Source organism: Lithobates pipiens, unplaced genomic scaffold (genome assembly GCF_037356315.1).
Source record: "Lithobates pipiens isolate NorthernLeopardFrog02 unplaced genomic scaffold, aLitPip1_a1.2 Scaffold_13, whole genome shotgun sequence".
NCBI classification, from domain to species: Eukaryota; Metazoa; Chordata; class Amphibia; order Anura; family Ranidae; genus Lithobates; species Lithobates pipiens.
The window spans coordinates 548,065,427-548,080,931 of NW_027507718.1; the positions used below are offsets into that span (position 1 = coordinate 548,065,427).

At 39.9% G+C, this 15,505-nt stretch overlaps 13 non-coding genes across 13 annotated transcripts; all 13 read right to left on the reverse strand.

Moving 5' to 3' along the window:
- Window positions 1-1,026: 1,026 nt before the first annotated feature.
- Window positions 1,027-1,098, reverse strand: TRNAT-CGU (transfer RNA threonine (anticodon CGU)). The gene has a single exon. It is a non-coding gene; the product is annotated as a tRNA-Thr (tRNA).
- A 1,223-nt stretch (window positions 1,099-2,321) lies between these two features.
- On the reverse strand, window positions 2,322-2,393 carry TRNAT-CGU (transfer RNA threonine (anticodon CGU)). Its single transcript has one exon. It is a non-coding gene; the product is annotated as a tRNA-Thr (tRNA).
- A 617-nt stretch (window positions 2,394-3,010) lies between these two features.
- On the reverse strand, window positions 3,011-3,082 carry TRNAT-CGU (transfer RNA threonine (anticodon CGU)). The gene has a single exon. It is a non-coding gene; the product is annotated as a tRNA-Thr (tRNA).
- A 1,223-nt stretch (window positions 3,083-4,305) lies between these two features.
- Window positions 4,306-4,377, reverse strand: TRNAT-CGU (transfer RNA threonine (anticodon CGU)). The gene has a single exon. It is a non-coding gene; the product is annotated as a tRNA-Thr (tRNA).
- A 1,223-nt stretch (window positions 4,378-5,600) lies between these two features.
- On the reverse strand, window positions 5,601-5,672 carry TRNAT-CGU (transfer RNA threonine (anticodon CGU)). Its single transcript has one exon. It is a non-coding gene; the product is annotated as a tRNA-Thr (tRNA).
- A 617-nt stretch (window positions 5,673-6,289) lies between these two features.
- TRNAT-CGU (transfer RNA threonine (anticodon CGU)) lies at window positions 6,290-6,361 on the reverse strand. Its single transcript has one exon. It is a non-coding gene; the product is annotated as a tRNA-Thr (tRNA).
- Window positions 6,362-7,584: 1,223 nt separating this feature from the next.
- On the reverse strand, window positions 7,585-7,656 carry TRNAT-CGU (transfer RNA threonine (anticodon CGU)). Its single transcript has one exon. It is a non-coding gene; the product is annotated as a tRNA-Thr (tRNA).
- Window positions 7,657-8,273: 617 nt separating this feature from the next.
- On the reverse strand, window positions 8,274-8,345 carry TRNAT-CGU (transfer RNA threonine (anticodon CGU)). The gene has a single exon. It is a non-coding gene; the product is annotated as a tRNA-Thr (tRNA).
- A 1,223-nt stretch (window positions 8,346-9,568) lies between these two features.
- TRNAT-CGU (transfer RNA threonine (anticodon CGU)) lies at window positions 9,569-9,640 on the reverse strand. Its single transcript has one exon. It is a non-coding gene; the product is annotated as a tRNA-Thr (tRNA).
- A 1,888-nt stretch (window positions 9,641-11,528) lies between these two features.
- TRNAT-CGU (transfer RNA threonine (anticodon CGU)) lies at window positions 11,529-11,600 on the reverse strand. Its single transcript has one exon. It is a non-coding gene; the product is annotated as a tRNA-Thr (tRNA).
- Window positions 11,601-12,823: 1,223 nt separating this feature from the next.
- On the reverse strand, window positions 12,824-12,895 carry TRNAT-CGU (transfer RNA threonine (anticodon CGU)). Its single transcript has one exon. It is a non-coding gene; the product is annotated as a tRNA-Thr (tRNA).
- A 1,223-nt stretch (window positions 12,896-14,118) lies between these two features.
- On the reverse strand, window positions 14,119-14,190 carry TRNAT-CGU (transfer RNA threonine (anticodon CGU)). The gene has a single exon. It is a non-coding gene; the product is annotated as a tRNA-Thr (tRNA).
- Window positions 14,191-15,413: 1,223 nt separating this feature from the next.
- TRNAT-CGU (transfer RNA threonine (anticodon CGU)) lies at window positions 15,414-15,485 on the reverse strand. The gene has a single exon. It is a non-coding gene; the product is annotated as a tRNA-Thr (tRNA).
- Window positions 15,486-15,505: the final 20 nt, after the last annotated feature.

Here is a 15,505-nt window from a genome sequence, read left to right on the forward strand (position 1 = left end):
TTTTGCAGTTAAATAAAGCACAAGTTCAGTTATGTAGAATATGGTTTCACTTATTCAATATAGAAGTTTTATAAAATGTCTCTGATAAATTATCTAACGAGGTGAGGGTTTGTTGCTGATTGTGTCCTATTTTCTGTTTTATTTAGTGTTGACAGGACATTTTTTGAATTTTGAGATGCTCAAAAAAATCCTAAGTGCAAGGTCAGTGTGCACCAAAACCACATCACATTATATCACTCACATTACCTGCACCCCCTCTCCACCTTGATAAAATAAAAGTTGGGCTTACACTGGTTAGGCCTTATCCCTCATTAAAATTGTCCGGCTGATGTTCAAGCACTTCTGTATCTTAATTCTTGTAGTGAAGCCCCCAGCATGTGCTCTTGTCTCTAGTAAATTTTGGCCCAGTCTTGCTCATTGAAATGCTCCTGCTGCTGGCCAGTTGTATACTTCTATGCAGTCTTCAGTCTCTTAAATCTTGTAGTATGATGCCAAGCTCAAGAGTATATGCAGTGTTTCAAAAGTGGATCTTCGTCTGAGGTGTTCCAACGTTTGTAATGTAAGTCTCCACTTCTAGCACAGAGATTGCTCCTGGTTTCATACTTATAATCCATCCATGAGCTTTAGTTGGTAACTTTGTCTAGGCTGTGATCATGTCATGTCTGCTGCAGGCAGGAGGAAACTTTTCCCTTCTCCTCTTGTCCAGTGATTAGACTGTACATTCTCACGAAAAACTTGGTGAGAAGTTGCAGGAGGGGGCAGACTGAATTCTACTTTTGTTATCATAACAAAGAAATGCACAAGCAACAGTTTTTCCATGATTGTGTTATCTCTGAGCCAACATTAATCCAGGAAGTGAATGGTGAACCCGGATGAGGACCATAACCTTCTCTTACCCTGGTGAATGGTACATGTTTTCTTCCTTACACCTAGATGAGATACATGCATTCATAAATGAGGTTAATATGGTTCACCAGCTTATTGCCAATTATTATCACACTCAACACATTAATTTGAGAGTGTATTAGGCACAGATGGGGATTGAACCCATGATCTTTGGTTTACGAGACCAACGCCTTACCACTTGGCCACTGCGCACTCTGTTGGAGAAAGACGGCTTCTTGTTAAATTCGAAAAATGCACTCAAGCTTTATGTAGTATTAGTTCTTTGCACATATGACAATACAATGAAAATCTTCAATCTATTGTTTGATTATATCCAACATAGTTATTATCATTCTTTGGCTTGAGGGGATAAAAAATGTAGGGTGGCAGGGGTTATGCTTTGTTTGGTGTTTTGCAGTTAAATAAAGCACAAGTTCAGTTATGTAGAATATGGTTTCACTTATTCAATATAGAAGTTTTATAAAATGTCTCTGATAAATTATCTACCGAGGTGAGGGTTTGTTGCTGATGGTGTCCTATTTTCTGTTTTATTTAGTGTTGACTGGACATTTTTTGAATTTTGAGATGCTCAAAAAAATCCTAAGTGCAAGGTCAGTGTGCACCAAAACCACATCACATTATATCACTCACATTACCTGCACCCCCTGTCCACCTTGATAAAATAAAAGTTGGGCTTACACTGGTTAGGCCTTATCCCTCATTAGAATTGTCTGGCTGATGTTCAAGCACTTCTGTATCTTAATTCTTGTAGTGAAGCCCCCAGCATGTGCTCTTGTCTCTAGTAAATTTTGGCCCAGTCTTGCTCATTGAAATGCTCCTGCTGCTGGCCAGTTGTATACTTCTATGCCGTCTTCAGTCTCTTAAATCTTGTAGTATGAAGCCAAGCTCAAGAGTATATGCAGTGTTTCAAAAGTGGATCTTCGTCTGAGGTGTTCCAACGTTTGTAATGTAAGTCTCCACTTCTAGCACAGAGATTGCTCCTGGTTTCATACTTATAATCCATCCATGAGCTTTAGTTGGTAACTTTGTCTAGGCTGTGATCATGTCATGTCTGCTGCAGGCAGGAGGAAACTTTTCCCTTCTCCTCTTGCCCAGTGATTAGACTGTACATTCTCACGAAAAACTTGGTGAGAAGTTGCAGGAGGGGGCAGACTGAATTCTACTTTTGTTATCATAACAAAGAAATGCACAAGCAACAGTTTTTCCATGATTGTGTTATCTCTGAGACAACATTAATCCAGGAAGTGGATGGTGAACCCGGATGAGGACCATAACCTTCTCTTACCCTGGTGAATGCTACATGTTTTCTTCCTTACACCCAGATGAGATACATGCCTTCATAAATGAGGTTAATATGGTTCACTAGCTTATTGCCAATTATTATCACACTCAATACATTAATTTGAGAGAGTATTAGACAGAGATGGGGATTGAACCCATGATCTTTGGTTTACGAGACCAACGCCTTACCACTTGGCCACTGCGCCCTCTGTTGGAGAAATGCTCCTGCTGCTGGCCAGTTGTATACTTCTATGCCGTCTTCAGTCTCTTAAATCTTGTAGTATGATGCCAAGCTCAAGAGTATATGCAGTGTTTCAAAAGTGGATCTTCGTCTGAGGTGTTCCAACGTTTGTAATGTAAGTCTCCACTTCTAGCACAGAGATTGCTCCTGGTTTCATACTTATAATCCATCCATGAGCTTTAGTTGGTAACTTTGTCTAGGCTGTGATCATGTCATGTCTGCTGCAGGCAGGAGGAAACTTTTCCCTTCTCCTCTTGCCCAGTGATTAGACTGTACATTCTCACGAAAAACTTGGTTCGAAGTTGCCGGAGGGGGCACACTGAATTCTACTTTTGTTATCATAACAAAGAAATGCACAAGCAACGGTTTTTCCATGATTGTGTTATCTCTGAGCCAACATTAATCCAGGAAGTGGATGGTGAACCCGGATGAGGACCATAACCTTCTCTTACCCTGGTGAATGGTACATGTTTTCTTCCTTACACCCAGATGAGATACATGCCTTCATAAATGAGGTTAATATGGTTCACCAGCTTATTGCCAATTATTATCACGCTCAATACATTAAATTGAGAGAATATTAGGCACAGATGGGGATTGAACCCATGATCTTTGGTTTACGAGACCAACGCCTTACCACTTGGCCACTGCGCCCTCTGTTGAAGAAAGACGGCTTCTTGTTAAATTCGAAAAATGCACTCAAGCTTTATTTAGTATTAGTACTTTGTACATATGACAATACAATGAAAATCTTCAATCTATTGTTTGATTATATCCAACATAGTTATTATCATTCTTTGACTTGAAGGGATAAAAAATGTAGGGTGGCAGGGGTTATGCTTTGTTTGGTGTTTTGCAGTTAAATAAAGCACAAGTTCAGTTATGTAGAATATGGTTTCACTTATTCAATATAGAAGTTTTATAAAATGTCTCTGATAAATTATCTACCGAGGTGAGGGTTTGTTGCTGATTGTGTCCTATTTTCTGTTTTATTTAGTGTTGACAGGACATTTTTTGAATTTTGAGATGCTCAAAAAAATCCTAAGTGCAAGGTCAGTGTGCACCAAAACCACATCACATTATATCACTCACATTACCTGCACCCCCTCTCCACCTTGATAAAATAAAAGTTGGGCTTACACTGGTTAGGCCTTATCCCTCATTAAAATTGTCCGGCTGATGTTCAAGCACTTCTGTATCTTAATTCTTGTAGTGAAGCCCCCAGCATGTGCTCTTGTCTCTAGTAAATTTTGGCTCAGTCTTGCTCATTGAAATGCTCCTGCTGCTGGCCAGTTGTATACTTCTATGCAGTCTTCAGTCTCTTAAATCTTGTAGTATGATGCCAAGCTCAAGAGTATATGCAGTGTTTCAAAAGTGGATCTTCGTCTGAGGTGTTCCAACGTTTGTAATGTAAGTCTCCACTTCTAGCACAGAGATTGCTCCTGGTTTCATACTTATAATCCATCCATGAGCTTTAGTTGGTAACTTTGTCTAGGCTGTGATCATGTCATGTCTGCTGCAGGCAGGAGGAAACTTTTCCCTTCTCCTCTTGCCCAGTGATTAGACTGTACATTCTCACGAAAAACTTGGTGAGAAGTTGCAGGAGGGGGCAGACTGAATTCTACTTTTGTTATCATAACAAAGAAATGCACAAGCAACAGTTTTTCCATGATTGTGTTATCTCTGAGCCAACATTAATCCAGGAAGTGAATGGTGAACCCGGATGAGGACCATAACCTTCTCTTACCCTGGTGAATGGTACATGTTTTCTTCCTTACACCCAGATGAGATACATGCCTTCAAAAATGAGGTTAATATGGTTCACCAGCTTATTGCCAATTATTATCACACTCAATACATTAATTTGAGAGAGTATTAGGCACAGATGGGGATTGAACTCATGATCTTTGGTTTACGAGACCAACGCCTTACCACTTGGCCACTGCGCCCTCTGTTGGAGAAAGACGGCTTCTTGTTAAATTCGAAAAATGCACTCAAGCTTTATGTAGTATTAGTTCTTTGCACATATGACAATACAATGAAAATCTTCAATCTATTGTTTGATTATATCCAACATAGTTATTATCATTCTTTGGCTTGAGGGGATAAAAAATGTAGGGTGGCAGGGGTTATGCTTTGTTTGGTGTTTTGCAGTTAAATAAAGCACAAGTTCAGTTATGTAGAATATGGTTTCACTTATTCAATATAGAAGTTTTATAAAATGTCTCTGATAAATTATCTACCGAGGTGAGGGTTTGTTGCTGATGGTGTCCTATTTTCTGTTTTATTTAGTGTTGACTGGACATTTTTTGAATTTTGAGATGCTCAAAAAAATCCTAAGTGCAAGGTCAGTGTGCACCAAAACCAAATCACATTATATCACTCACATTACCTGCACCCCCTCTCCACCTTGATAAAATAAAAGTTGGGCTTACACTGGTTAGGCCTTATCCCTCATTAAAATTGTCCGGCTGATGTTCAAGCACTTCTGTATCTTAATTCTTGTAGTGAAGCCCCCAGCATGTGCTCTTGTCTCTAGTAAATTTTGGCCCAGTCTTGCTCATTGAAATGCTCCTGCTGCTGGCCAGTTGTATACTTCTATGCAGTCTTCAGTCTCTTAAATCTTGTAGTATGATGCCAAGCTCAAGAGTATATGCAGTGTTTCAAAAGTGGATCTTCGTCTGAGGTGTTCCAACGTTTGTAATGTAAGTCTCCACTTCTAGCACAGAGATTGCTCCTGGTTTCATACTTATAATCCATCCATGAGCTTTAGTTGGTAACTTTGTCTAGGCTGTGATCATGTCATGTCTGCTGCAGGCAGGAGGAAACTTTTCCCTTCTCCTCTTGCCCAGTGATTAGACTGTACATTCTCACGAAAAACTTGGTGAGAAGTTGCAGGAGGGGGCTGACTGAATTCTACTTTTGTTATCATAACAAAGAAATGCACAAGCAACAGTTTTTCCATGATTGTGTTATCTCTGAGCCAACATTAATCCAGGAAGTGGATGGTGAACCCGGATGAGGACCATAACCTTCTCTTACCCTGGTGAATGCTACATGTTTTCTTCCTTACACCCAGATGAGATACATGCCTTCATAAATGAGGTTAATATGGTTCACTAGCTTATTGCCAATTATTATCACACTCAATACATTAATTTGAGAGAGTATTAGACAGAGATGGGGATTGAACCCATGATCTTTGGTTTACGAGACCAACGCCTTACCACTTGGCCACTGCGCCCTCTGTTGGAGAAATGCTCCTGCTGCTGGCCAGTTGTATACTTCTATGCCGTCTTCAGTCTCTTAAATCTTGTAGTATGATGCCAAGCTCAAGAGTATATGCAGTGTTTCAAAAGTGGATCTTCGTCTGAGGTGTTCCAACGTTTGTAATGTAAGTCTCCACTTCTAGCACAGAGATTGCTCCTGGTTTCATACTTATAATCCATCCATGAGCTTTAGTTGGTAACTTTGTCTAGGCTGTGATCATGTCATGTCTGCTGCAGGCAGGAGGAAACTTTTCCCTTCTCCTCTTGCCCAGTGATTAGACTGTACATTCTCACGAAAAACTTGGTGAGAAGTTGCAGGAGGGGGCAGACTGAATTCTACTTTTGTTATCATAACAAAGAAATGCACAAGCAACAGTTTTTCCATGATTGTGTTATCTCTGAGCCAACATTAATCCAGGAAGTGAATGGTGAACCCGGATGAGGACCATAACCTTCTCTTACCCTGGTGAATGGTACATGTTTTCTTCCTTACACCCAGATGAGATACATGCCTTCAAAAATGAGGTTAATATGGTTCACCAGCTTATTGCCAATTATTATCACACTAAATACATTAATTTGAGAGAGTATTAGGCACAGATGGGGATTGAACCCATGATCTTTGGTTTACGAGACCAACGCCTTACCACTTGGCCACTGCGCCCTCTGTTGGAGAAAGACGGCTTCTTGTTAAATTCGAAAAATGCACTCAAGCTTTATGTAGTATTAGTTCTTTGCACATATGACAATACAATGAAAATCTTCAATCTATTGTTTGATTATATCCAACATAGTTATTATCATTCTTTGGCTTGAGGGGATAAAAAATGTAGGGTGGCAGGGGTTATGCTTTGTTTGGTGTTTTGCAGTTAAATAAAGCACAAGTTCAGTTATGTAGAATATGGTTTCACTTATTCAATATAGAAGTTTTATAAAATGTCTCTGATAAATTATCTACCGAGGTGAGGGTTTGTTGCTGATGGTGTCCTATTTTCTGTTTTATTTAGTGTTGACTGGACATTTTTTGAATTTTGAGATGCTCAAAAAAATCCTAAGTGCAAGGTCAGTGTGCACCAAAACCAAATCACATTATATCACTCACATTACCTGCACCCCCTCTCCACCTTGATAAAATAAAAGTTGGGCTTACACTGGTTAGGCCTTATCCCTCATTAAAATTGTCCGGCTGATGTTCAAGCACTTCTGTATCTTAATTCTTGTAGTGAAGCCCCCGGCATGTGCTCTTGTCTCTAGTAAATTTTGGCCCAGTCTTGCTCATTGAAATGCTCCTGCTGCTGGCCAGTTGTATACTTCTATGCAGTCTTCAGTCTCTTAAATCTTGTAGTATGATGCCAAGCTCAAGAGTATATGCAGTGTTTCAAAAGTGGATCTTCGTCTGAGGTGTTCCAACGTTTGTAATGTAAGTCTCCACTTCTAGCACAGAGATTGCTCCTGGTTTCATACTTATAATCCATCCATGAGCTTTAGTTGGTAACTTTGTCTAGGCTGTGATCATGTCATGTCTGCTGCAGGCAGGAGGAAACTTTTCCCTTCTCCTCTTGCCCAGTGATTAGACTGTACATTCTCACGAAAAACTTGGTGAGAAGTTGCAGGAGGGGGCTGACTGAATTCTACTTTTGTTATCATAACAAAGAAATGCACAAGCAACAGTTTTTCCATGATTGTGTTATCTCTGAGCCAACATTAATCCAGGAAGTGGATGGTGAACCCGGATGAGGACCATAACCTTCTCTTACCCTGGTGAATGCTACATGTTTTCTTCCTTACACCCAGATGAGATACATGCCTTCATAAATGAGGTTAATATGGTTCACTAGCTTATTGCCAATTATTATCACACTCAATACATTAATTTGAGAGAGTATTAGACAGAGATGGGGATTGAACCCATGATCTTTGGTTTACGAGACCAACGCCTTACCACTTGGCCACTGCGCCCTCTGTTGGAGAAATGCTCCTGCTGCTGGCCAGTTGTATACTTCTATGCCGTCTTCAGTCTCTTAAATCTTGTAGTATGATGCCAAGCTCAAGAGTATATGCAGTGTTTCAAAAGTGGATCTTCGTCTGAGGTGTTCCAACGTTTGTAATGTAAGTCTCCACTTCTAGCACAGAGATTGCTCCTGGTTTCATACTTATAATCCATCCATGAGCTTTAGTTGGTAACTTTGTCTAGGCTGTGATCATGTCATGTCTGCTGCAGGCAGGAGGAAACTTTTCCCTTCTCCTCTTGCCCAGTGATTAGACTGTACATTCTCACGAAAAACTTGGTGAGAAGTTGCAGGAGGGGGCAGACTGAATTCTACTTTTGTTATCATAACAAAGAAATGCACAAGCAACAGTTTTTCCATGATTGTGTTATCTCTGAGCCAACATTAATCCAGGAAGTGAATGGTGAACCCGGATGAGGACCATAACCTTCTCTTACCCTGGTGAATGGTACATGTTTTCTTCCTTACACCCAGATGAGATACATGCCTTCAAAAATGAGGTTAATATGGTTCACCAGCTTATTGCCAATTATTATCACACTCAATACATTAATTTGAGAGAGTATTAGGCACAGATGGGGATTGAACCCATGATCTTTGGTTTACGAGACCAACGCCTTACCACTTGGCCACTGCGCCCTCTGTTGGAGAAAGACGGCTTCTTGTTAAATTCGAAAAATGCACTCAAGCTTTATGTAGTATTAGTTCTTTGCACATATGACAATACAATGAAAATCTTCAATCTATTGTTTGATTATATCCAACATAGTTATTATCATTCTTTGGCTTGAGGGGATAAAAAATGTAGGGTGGCAGGGGTTATGCTTTGTTTGGTGTTTTGCAGTTAAATAAAGCACAAGTTCAGTTATGTAGAATATGGTTTCACTTATTCAATATAGAAGTTTTATAAAATGTCTCTGATAAATTATCTACCGAGGTGAGGGTTTGTTGCTGATGGTGTCCTATTTTCTGTTTTATTTAGTGTTGACTGGACATTTTTTGAATTTTGAGATGCTCAAAAAAATCCTAAGTGCAAGGTCAGTGTGCACCAAAACCAAATCACATTATATCACTCACATTACCTGCACCCCCTCTCCACCTTGATAAAATAAAAGTTGGGCTTACACTGGTTAGGCCTTATCCCTCATTAAAATTGTCCGGCTGATGTTCAAGCACTTCTGTATCTTAATTCTTGTAGTGAAGCCCCCAGCATGTGCTCTTGTCTCTAGTAAATTTTGGCCCAGTCTTGCTCATTGAAATGCTCCTGCTGCTGGCCAGTTGTATACTTCTATGCAGTCTTCAGTCTCTTAAATCTTGTAGTATGATGCCAAGCTCAAGAGTATATGCAGTGTTTCAAAAGTGGATCTTCGTCTGAGGTGTTCCAACGTTTGTAATGTAAGTCTCCACTTCTAGCACAGAGATTGCTCCTGGTTTCATACTTATAATCCATCCATGAGCTTTAGTTGGTAACTTTGTCTAGGCTGTGATCATGTCATGTCTGCTGCAGGCAGGAGGAAACTTTTCCCTTCTCCTCTTGCCCAGTGATTAGACTGTACATTCTCACGAAAAACTTGGTGAGAAGTTGCAGGAGGGGGCTGACTGAATTCTACTTTTGTTATCATAACAAAGAAATGCACAAGCAACAGTTTTTCCATGATTGTGTTATCTCTGAGCCAACATTAATCCAGGAAGTGGATGGTGAACCCGGATGAGGACCATAACCTTCTCTTACCCTGGTGAATGCTACATGTTTTCTTCCTTACACCCAGATGAGATACATGCCTTCATAAATGAGGTTAATATGGTTCACTAGCTTATTGCCAATTATTATCACACTCAATACATTAATTTGAGAGAGTATTAGACAGAGATGGGGATTGAACCCATGATCTTTGGTTTACGAGACCAACGCCTTACCACTTGGCCACTGCGCCCTCTGTTGGAGAAATGCTCCTGCTGCTGGCCAGTTGTATACTTCTATGCCGTCTTCAGTCTCTTAAATCTTGTAGTATGATGCCAAGCTCAAGAGTATATGCAGTGTTTCAAAAGTGGATCTTCGTCTGAGGTGTTCCAATGTTTGTAATGTAAGTCTCCACTTCTAGCACAGAGATTGCTCCTGGTTTCATACTTATAATCCATCCATGAGCTTTAGTTGGTAACTTTGTCTAGGCTGTGATCATGTCATGTCTGCTGCAGGCAGGAGGAAACTTTTCCCTTCTCCTCTTGCCCAGTGATTAGACTGTACATTCTCACGAAAAACTTGGTGAGAAGTTGCAGGAGGGGGCAGACTGAATTCTACTTTTGTTATCATAACAAAGAAATGCACAAGCAACAGTTTTTCCATGATTGTGTTATCTCTGAGCCAACATTAATCCAGGAAGTGAATGGTGAACCCGGATGAGGACCATAACCTTCTCTTACCCTGGTGAATGGTACATGTTTCCTTCCTTACACCCAGATGAGATACATGCCTTCATAAATGAGGTTAATATGGTTCACCAGCTTATTGCCAATTATTATCACACTCAATACATTAATTTGATTGAACCCATGATCTTTGGTTTACGAGACCAACGCTTTACCACTTGGCCACTGCGCCCTCTGTTGGAGAAAGACGGCTTCTTGTTAAATTCGAAAAATGCACTCAAGCTTTATGTAGTATTAGTTCTTTGCACATATGACAATACAATGAAAATCTTCAATCTATTGTTTGATTATATCCAACATAGTTATTATCATTCTTTGGCTTGAGGGGATAAAAAATGTAGGGTGGCAGGGGTTATGCTTTGTTTGGTGTTTTGCAGTTAAATAAAGCACAAGTTCAGTTATGTAGAATATGGTTTCACTTATTCAATATAGAAGTTTTATAAAATGTCTCTGATAAATTATCTACCGAGGTGAGGGTTTGTTGCTGATGGTGTCCTATTTTCTGTTTTATTTAGTGTTGACTGGACATTTTTTGAATTTTGAGATGCTCAAAAAAATCCTAAGTGCAAGGTCAGTGTGCACCAAAACCAAATTACATTATATCACTCACATTACCTGCACCCCCTCTCCACCTTGATAAAATAAAAGTTGGGCTTACACTGGTTAGGCCTTATCCCTCATTAAAATTGTCCGGCTGATGTTCAAGCACTTCTGTATCTTAATTCTTGTAGTGAAGCCCCCAGCATGTGCTCTTGTCTCTAGTAAATTTTGGCCCAGTCTTGCTCATTGAAATGCTCCTGCTGCTGGCCAGTTGTATACTTCTATGCAGTCTTCAGTCTCTTAAATCTTGTAGTATGATGCCAAGCTCAAGAGTATATGCAGTGTTTCAAAAGTGGATCTTCGTCTGAGGTGTTCCAATGTTTGTAATGTAAGTCTCCACTTCTAGCACAGAGATTGCTCCTGGTTTCATACTTATAATCCATCCATGAGCTTTAGTTGGTAACTTTGTCTAGGCTGTGATCATGTCATGTCTGCTGCAGGCAGGAGGAAACTTTTCCCTTCTCCTCTTGCCCAGTGATTAGACTGTACATTCTCACGAAAAACTTGGTGAGAAGTTGCAGGAGGGGGCAGACTGAATTCTACTTTTGTTATCATAACAAAGAAATGCACAAGCAACAGTTTTTCCATGATTGTGTTATCTCTGAGCCAACATTAATCCAGGAAGTGGATGGTGAACCCGGATGAGGACCATAACCTTCTCTTACCCTGGTGAATGGTACATGTTTCCTTCCTTACACCCAGATGAGATACATGCCTTCATAAATGAGGTTAATATGGTTCACCAGCTTATTGCCAATTATTATCACACTCAATACATTAATTTGAGAGAGTATTAGGCACAGATGGGGATTGAACCCATGATCTTTGGTTTACGAGACCAACGCCTTACCACTTGGCCACTGCGCCCTCTGTTGGAGAAAGACGGCTTCTTGTTAAATTCGAAAAATGCACTCAAGCTTTATGTAGTATTAGTTCTTTGCACATATGACAATACAATGAAAATCTTCAATCTATTGTTTGATTATATCCAACATAGTTATTATCATTCTTTGGCTTGAGGGGATAAAAAATGTAGGGTGGCAGGGGTTATGCTTTGTTTGGTGTTTTGCAGTTAAATAAAGCACAAGTTCAGTTATGTAGAATATGGTTTCACTTATTCAATATAGAAGTTTTATAAAATGTCTCTGATAAATTATCTACCGAGGTGAGGGTTTGTTGCTGATGGTGTCCTATTTTCTGTTTTATTTAGTGTTGACTGGACATTTTTTGAATTTTGAGATGCTCAAAAAAATCCTAAGTGCAAGGTCAGTGTGCACCAAAACCAAATTACATTATATCACTCACATTACCTGCACCCCCTCTCCACCTTGATAAAATAAAAGTTGGGCTTACACTGGTTAGGCCTTATCCCTCATTAAAATTGTCCGGCTGATGTTCAAGCACTTCTGTATCTTAATTCTTGTAGTGAAGCCCCCAGCATGTGCTCTTGTCTCTAGTAAATTTTGGCCCAGTCTTGCTCATTGAAATGCTCCTGCTGCTGGCCAGTTGTATACTTCTATGCCGCCTTCAGTCTCTTAAATCTTGTAGTATGATGCCAAGCTCAAGAGTATATGCAGTGTTTCAAAAGTGGATCTTCGTCTGAGGTGTTCCAACGTTTGTAATGTAAGTCTCCACTTCTAGCACAGAGATTGCTCCTGGTTTCAAACTTATAATCCATCCATGAGCTTTAGTTGGTAACTTTGTCTAGGCTGTGATCATGTCATGTCTGCTGCAGGCAGGAGGAAACTTTTCCCTTCTCCTCTTGCCCAGTGATTAGACTGTACATTCTCCCGAAAAACTTGGTGAGAAGTTGCAGGAGGGGGCAGACTGAATTCTACTTTTGTTATCATAACAAAGAAATGCACAAGCAACGGTTTTTCCATGATTGTGTTATCTCTGAGCCAACATTAATCCAGGAAGTGGATGGTGAAGCTGGATGAGGACCATAACCTTCTCTTACCCTGGTGAATGGTACATGTTTTCTTCCTTACACCCAGATGAGATACATGCCTTCATAAATGAGGTTAATATGGTTCACCAGCTTATTGCCAATTATTATCACGCTCAATACATTAATTTGAGAGAGTATTAGGCACAGATGGGGATTGAACCCATGATCTTTGGTTTACGAGACCAACGCCTTACCACTTGGCCACTGCGCCCTCTGTTGGAGAAAGACGGCTTCTTGTTAAATTCAAAAAATGCACTCAAGCTTTATTTAGTATTAGTACTTTGTACATATGACAATACAATGAAAATCTTCAATCTATTGTTTGATTATATCCAACATAGTTATTATCGTTCTTTGACTTGAAGGGATAAAAAATGTAGGGTGGCAGGGGTTATGCTTTGTTTGGTGTTTTGCAGTTAAATAAAGCACAAGTTCAGTTATGTAGAATATGGTTTCACTTATTCAATATAGAAGTTTTATAAAATGTCTCTGATAAATTATCTACCGAGGTGAGGGTTTGTTGCTGATTGTGTCCTATTTTCTGTTTTATTTAGTGTTGACAGGACATTTTTTGAATTTTGAGATGCTCAAAAAAATCCTAAGTGCAAGGTCAGTGTGCACCAAAACCACATCACATTATATCACTCACATTACCTGCACCCCCTCTCCACCTTGATAAAATAAAAGTTGGGCTTACACTGGTTAGGCCTTATCCCTCATTAAAATTGTCCGGCTGATGTTCAAGCAGTTCTGTATCTTAATTCTTGTAGTGAAGCCCCCAGCATGTGCTCTTGTCTCTAGTAAATTTTGGCTCAGTCTTGCTCATTGAAATGATCATGCTGCTGGCCAGTTGTATACTTCTATGCAGTCTTCAGTCTCTTAAATCTTGTAGTATGAAGCCAAGCTCAAGAGTATATGCAGTGTTTCAAAAGTGGATCTTCGTCTGAGGTGTTCCAATGTTTGTAATGTAAGTCTCCACTTCTAGCACAGAGATTGCTCCTGGTTTCATACTTATAATCCATCCATGAGCTTTAGTTGGTAACTTTGTCTAGGCTGTGATCATGTCATGTCTGCTGCAGGCAGGAGGAAACTTTTCCCTTCTCCTCTTGCCCAGTGATTAGACTGTACATTCTCACGAAAAACTTGGTGAGAAGTTGCAGGAGGGGGCAGACTGAATTCTACTTTTGTTATCATAACAAAGAAATGCACAAGCAACAGTTTTTCCATGATTGTGTTATCTCTGAGCCAACATTAATCCAGGAAGTGAATGGTGAACCCGGATGAGGACCATAACCTTCTCTTACCCTGGTGAATGGTACATGTTTTCTTCCTTACACCCAGATGAGATACATGCCTTCATAAATGAGGTTAATATGGTTCACCAGCTTATTGCCAATTATTATCACACTCAATACATTAATTTGAGAGAGTATTAGGCACAGATGGGGATTGAACCCATGATCTTTGGTTTACGAGACCAACGCCTTACCACTTGGCCACTGCGCCCTCTGTTGGAGAAAGACGGCTTCTTGTTAAATTCGAAAAATGCACTCAAGCTTTATGTAGTATTAGTTCTTTGCACATATGACAATACAATGAAAATCTTCAATCTATTGTTTGATTATATCCAACATAGTTATTATCATTCTTTGGCTTGAGGGGATAAAAAATGTAGGGTGGCAGGGGTTATGCTTTGTTTGGTGTTTTGCAGTTAAATAAAGCACAAGTTCAGTTATGTAGAATATGGTTTCACTTATTCAATATAGAAGTTTTATAAAATGTCTCTGATAAATTATCTACCGAGGTGAGGGTTTGTTGCTGATGGTGTCCTATTTTCTGTTTTATTTAGTGTTGACTGGACATTTTTTGAATTTTGAGATGCTCAAAAAAATCCTAAGTGCAAGGTCAGTGTGCACCAAAAACACATCACATTATATCACTCACATTACCTGCACCCCCTGTCCACCTTGATAAAATAAAAGTTGGGCTTACACTGGTTAGGCCTTATCCCTCATTAGAATTGTCCGGCTGATGTTCAAGCACTTCTGTATCTTAATTCTTGTAGTGAAGCCCCCAGCATGTGCTCTTGTCTCTAGTAAATTTTGGCCCAGTCTTGCTCATTGAAATGCTCCTGCTGCTGGCCAGTTGTATACTTCTATGCCGTCTTCAGTCTCTTAAATCTTGTAGTATGAAGCCAAGCTCAAGAGTATATGCAGTGTTTCAAAAGTGGATCTTCGTCTGAGGTGTTCCAACGTTTGTAATGTAAGTCTCCACTTCTAGCACAGAGATTGCTCCTGGTTTCATACTTATAATCCATCCATGAGCTTTAGTTGGTAACTTTGTCTAGGCTGTGATCATGTCATGTCTGCTGCAGGCAGGAGGAAACTTTTCACTTCTCCTCTTGCCCAGTGATTAGACTGTACATTCTCACGAAAAACTTGGTGAGAAGTTGCAGGAGGGGGCAGACTTAATTCTACTTTTGTTATCATAACAAAGAAATGCACAAGCAACAGTTTTTCCATGATTGTGTTATCTCTGAGCCAACATTAATCCAGGAAGTGGATGGTGAACCCGGATGAGGACCATAACCTTCTCTTACCCTGGTGAATGGTACATGTTTTCTTCCTTACACCCAGATGAGATACATGCCTTCATAAATGAGGTTAATATGGTTCACCAGCTTATTGCCAATTATTATCACGCTCAATAGATTAATTTGAGAGAGTATTAGGTACAGATGGGGATTGAACCCATGATCTTTGGTTTACGAGACCAACGCCTTACCACTTGGCCACTGCGCCCTCTGTTGGAGAAAGACGGC